Raw genomic sequence first — 6,000 nt, forward strand, 5'->3', positions numbered from 1 at the left:
CTCCAGCAGCAGGGCTTCTGGTTGGGGAATGCCAGAGAGAGATCCCAAGGCGGAGTCTGCTTGGGGGTGGTCCCCACTCTCTTGGGAAGAGAGGTGTCTGCCTAGGAAGCTCATTTATCATCTGCTCTCCTCCTCCAGCTTTGTCTTAATTTTATTTCCTCTTCAGGTCCCATTCCAGCTCATATCTACACCCCTTCTCCACAGTATATGGTGATGTATTTTACAACTTAGAAAAATTCTGTATCCCTAAAACACGTAGTGTTTCTTTTGTGGAAAAAATATTTATGAGTGAGATTGTATGCTATTGTGGCAGGAGGTTGGGTGGAGGACAGTAGAGAAGTATCAGTGAGTATAAATTTTATATTTTGTACCCAGCACATAGCTCAACACTTAGATATTATTCCATTAAAAAAGAAAGAAAGAAATCACCTAGACCTGCATTCTGGTTTCATCTCTATTAGTAAAGAGCTGCATGCACTCAGAGCGGCAGGTTTCCTCTCAGATTCCTCCTCTGTGAAGTAAAGGTTTCTACATTATGATCTTGAGTTTTTTTCCTAGCTCCTGCTTTCTGATTTTAAATGTAGTATCTCCTGTAAATGTGTGATTGCAGAGATCCTTTGGTTCTGGGGAGTCTGAAGAACAGAGTATCACCTAAACATCAGTGTGTCATGGCTGTGCTATTTCTATACTGATGCCCCAATATGTTTTTGGCCAGATACTGAAGCAGCCTAACTTCAGCCATAAAGTACAAACATTGCAGATATTTCAAACACTGCAATGCCTCTATGATGCACAATGCCCCATGTCATTTCTCCTGCTTATTGACAATGCCTCATCATTGTTGTATAAATATGCATACCCTGTTGCATTCCCCATTTATTTCTAGTTCTCATCCCTATGATTTATAGCCATTAGGACTTGGCAAAAGAGGAATGAGAAGGAAAATACAGTATTCTTAGCTTGTGAGGTTTACTAAAAGATGCTTACTCCTTGGAAGGAAAGTTATGACCAACCTAGACAGCGTATTAAAAAGCAGAGACATTACTTTGCCAACAAAGGTCCGTCTAGTCAAGGCTATGGTTATACCAGTGGTCATGTATGGATGTGAGAGTTGGACTGTGAAGAAGGCTGAGCGCCGAAGAATTGATGCTTTTGAACTGTGGTGTTGGAGAAGACTCTTGAGAGTCCTATGGACTGCAAGGGGATCCAACCAGTCCACCCTAAAGGAGATCAATCCTGGGTGTTCATTGGAAGGACTGATGTTGAAGCTGAAACTCCAATACTTTGGCCACCTGATGCGAAGAACTGACTCATTTGAAAAGACCCCGATGCTTAGAAAGATTGAGGGCAGGGGGAGAAGGGGACAACAGAGGATGAGATGGTTGGATGGCATCACCGACTCAACGGACATGGGTTTGGGTGGACTCCGGCAGTTGGTAATGGACAGGGAGGCCTGGCATGCTGAAGTTCATGGGGTCACAAAGAGTCAGACTCAACTGAGCGACTAAACCGAACTGAACTGAACTGTTATGTTTACAGAGGGAGAAGGCAGGCTTGTTAATATTCTGTTCAGGCACTGCTGTGTTATGGGAGACTTTCCCAATCTCTTTCTTTCCTCTTCCTTCCTGCTCTAGACTGGATTAGGTGTCGCTCCTTATCCTTCTGTAACCTTGTATTCCTATCATTTAATGTGCCAGATTGTTTCCTTTTATTTATTTTATTATTATTGGCTGCACTAGATCTTTGTTGCTGGGCGGGTGGGGGGTTTGCTGTCCTTATGGCCAGTGGGGGCTACTCTGCGTTGCAGTGCATGAGCGTCTCACTGCGGTTAGGTGGCTTCTCTGTTGCAGGGCACAGGCTCTAGGGGCATGGGCTTCAGTAGTTGTGGCTCCTGGGCTCTAGAGTGTAGGCTAAGCAGATGTGGCACACGGGTTTAGTTGCTTAGAGGCACTTAGGATCTTCCCAGACCAGGGATCAAACTCATGTCCCCTGCATTGGCAGGTGGATTCTTATCCACTGTACCACCAGCAAAGTCCCCCATGTTGTTTTCTAAGTTTCTGTTTTTGTGCCTGTATCTCTGACTAGCTGAAGTGCCCTCCTGTTAGGGACTGTGTTGTTAATTATGTTTGTTTCTAGCACAGTGCCTGGCATATCCGGAGGACTTTGTTGAATGAATAAGTGAATGAATTTAGTTGACCAAACTCTGAATAAAGAAACAATTTAATCAAAGCCTATCCTTTATTGCATAGCAATATTTACCTGAATACAATGTATTAATAAAATAGTTGAATCTTTGATCTATTTGAATGACTGTTTCTTAGCTGTTTGGGGCTGAAATACCTCTAAATTTAATTGCCTCCATGTTCAGACTGAGGAGCTTGAGCAAAGAACAGGTGTGGGAAATCCCTTTTCTTTCTTCAAAGCACCCAGACCACAGAGGCTGTTGCTATCTACCTATTAACAGCCATGACTCGTTAGAATAACTCAGTGACCTTTTGTGATTCTGTTCAATTTCACTCCAAAGAATTGATCCCTGTTTATTTTTTTAATATTTATTTATTTGGCAGCGTTGGGTCTGAGCTGTGGCATGCAGGATCTTTTGTTGTGGCACCTGGGCTCAGTAGTTGAGGCTTAGTCACATGTGGGATCTTAGTTCTTTGATCAGGGATGAAACCCATATCCCCTGCATTGGAAGGCAGATTCTTAACCACTGGATCACCAGGCAAGTCCAAATGTATCACTTTGTCATCTCACTGTCTTCGCTTCCACTCTTTCCGTCCAAATTGTTCTATATTTTCAGTCCAGCATAAAAGTAACTTGGAAGCCATCATTGTGTCCTAACAAAGGTCTGAAAAAGCAATAAATGAACAACTCTTAGACCCATCAGAGAACTGAGGTCAAAGGGCAAACTTCTATCACCAAAACTGGGGAAACAGATAAGCTACAGAGAATCACACTTGCTAGAGCAGACACCTGCAAGAGAAATCCTCCTTTGAAACCAGCATCAAGGTATCAAAAAACTACATGTGTGGATAAGTCTGAAAATTAAAAACACCAAGAAGGCCAGTCTTAGAAGGAATCCCTTGAAGTGAGGAGTTTTACTTCCAGGAGCTCTGCCAGGTTCTCACAGTGAAGATTAAAAAAAATCCTGTTGCTTCCCACAGGGAGGAGGGGGACACTAGCAATTTGAAACAGGGTTTAGGAGAAACTTTTTTTTGGTGTTCTTTGGAAGGAATGATGCTAAAGCTGAAACTCCAGTACTTTGGCCACCTCATGTGAAGAGTTGACTCATTGGAAAAGACTCTGATGCTGGGAGGGATTGGGGGCAGGAGGAGAAGGGGACAACAGAGGATGAGATGGCTGGATGGCATCACCGACTCGATGGACGTGAGTTTGGGTGAACTCCGGGAGTTGGTGATGGACAGGGAGGCCTGGCGTGCTGTGATTCATGGGGTCGCAGAGAGTTGGACACGACTGAGCAACTGAACTGAACTGAAGTGTGGTTTTATTAACCATTCAAGTACAGTAGGATCTGGGAGTGTTAGTCTCAGTTGTATCCGACACTTTGCGACCCCCATGGTCTGTAGCCCACCAGGCTCCTCTGTCCGTGGCATTTCCCAGCAAGAATACTGGATTCGTTTGCCATGCCCTCCTCCAGGGGTTTTTCCCGACCTGGGGATCAAAACTGTGTTTCCTTCGTTGCTGGCAGATATTTTACCGTCAAAGCCACAGGGAAGTAGCATCCAGGAAGATGTGGGCAAAATCAGGATTTCAAAGTTTCAGCATCTTAACAGTATGAAGGAAGTCCCTACATACGCTCCTCAAAAATGCTTTTCTGCATCTTTTGATATGAGCAAACCATTTTCTTCTTTTGCTTGTTGATGTGGTGGATTACGCTGAATGATTTTCCTATATTAAACCAGTCTTGCATACCTGGGATAAATCCCACTTGGTCATGGTATATAATTCTTATGCTTGATTAGATGTGCTAATGTTTTGTTGAGGATTTTTGCATGGACATTTGAAAGATATTAGTCTGTAGTTGTCTTTTCTTGTCATGTCTTTCGTTTTGATATTAGGGTAATGCAGGCCTCATAGAATGAGTTAGGAAGTATTCCCTCTGCTTCTATTTTCTGGAAGAGACTGTGGAAAATTGGTAAAATTTCTTCTTTAAATGTTTGGTAGAACTCACCAGGGAACCCATCTGGGCCTGGTACTTTCTGTTTGGGTATTTTATTCATTACTGATTTGATTTCTTTAACAGATATAGGCCTATTCAGATGGTCTATTTTTCTTAAGTTCTACCAAACGGATTTGGCCCATTTTATCAGGGTTATCAAATTCATAGACATAGTAGTAGCTCATAATATTACTTGATTATTCTGTCAACATCCCTGGGATTAGTTGTTATGGTCTCTGCTTCTTCCTTGAAATTTGTCATTTCTCTCTCTCTCTCCACCACCTCCCCCCACTTCTCTCTATCCCATGAACCTCATGGGAGATTTCTCAATTTTACTGATCTTTTCAAACATCCAGCTTTGGTCTGGTTGATATTCTTTATTGATTTCCTGTTTTCAGTTGTGTTGATTTTTATTCTGGTTTTTATTTGTCCTTTTCTTTCTCTTACTTTGAATTTAACTTGCTCTTCTTTTTGCTAGTTTTCTAAGATGAAATCTTAGACTATTGATTTTAGATCTTCCTTCCTTTCTCACATGTGCATTCATTGCTACAAAGTTGCCTCCATGCACTGCTTGTGCTGCAGCCCACAAAGTTTAATACATTTTATTTTTACTTCCATTTAGTTCAAAATATTCCATTTCTCTAAATCCTTTTTCATGTGACCATGTGTGATTGAGAAATTATTATTTAATTTCCAATATTTTAGGATTTTCCAGTTGTTTCTGTTATCGATTTCTATAGTTTTATTCCATTGTGGTTTGAGAGCAGACATTGTAAGATTTTTATTCTTTAAAACTTGGTAAGGAGTGTTTTATGGCCCAGATGTGATCTATCTTGGTGAATATTCCATGTCAGCTTGAAAAGAACATGTATTCTGTTGGTTTTGGATGAAGTAGACTATAGATGTCACAGATGCAGTTGACTGATGGTGTTGTTGAGCTCAACTAGGATCTTACTGATTTTCTGCTTGATGGATCTATCTGTTACTGATGGAGGCTATCGAAGTCTTTAGCTATAATAGAGGATTCTTTTATTTCTCCTTGCCTTTCTATCAATTTTTGCTTCATGTATATTTCGACACTCTGTTGTTAGGTGCATTCACATTAAAGATTGTTATGTCTTTGGAAAAATTATGCAGAATTGACTTTTTTTTTTTCATTGCATGTTGCCCCTCTGTAATCCTGATAATTTTCCTTACTCTGAAGTCTGCTTTGTCTGAAATTAATATAAGCATCCCACCTTTCTAGTTTTAGTGTTAGCATATTTTTCTCTACACTTTTACTGCTTGTCTGTATCTCCATTGCCTTTTTTTCCCCCAAACATCATGCAGTTGAGTGTTGTTTGTTTTTATCCACTTTGACAGTCCCTGCCTTTCAGTTGGGGTATTTCGACCACTGATGTTTTAATTATTATGTATATAGTTGAGTTATAAATCTAAAATATTTGTTACTGTTCTGTATTCATTGCCTTGTTGTTTGTTTCTTGTATTGACTTCCACTTTTTCTGGCTTCTGTGGGTTTAATTGAACACTTTATATGATTTCATTTTTAACCTCTGTTGGCATATAAGTTTTACTTCTTCTTTTTCTTTTTGTACTTTCTAAGTAGCTGTCCTTTGGTTTACAAAGGGCAACCAAGCCTGTGCACCAAAACTACTGAGCCCACCTGCTGCAACTAAGACAGTGCAGCCACATAAACAAATAACAAGAACTTAAAAATAAAACGAATCCAAGTCCTTTTTCTAATAACACTATCACTTCACAGGCAGTACAGGTACTCAACAGCAATGCCATCCCAATCCCTCCCTCCCATCCTTCATAAT

Source organism: Bubalus bubalis, chromosome 3 (assembly GCF_019923935.1).
Source record: "Bubalus bubalis isolate 160015118507 breed Murrah chromosome 3, NDDB_SH_1, whole genome shotgun sequence".
NCBI classification, from domain to species: domain Eukaryota; kingdom Metazoa; phylum Chordata; class Mammalia; order Artiodactyla; family Bovidae; genus Bubalus; species Bubalus bubalis.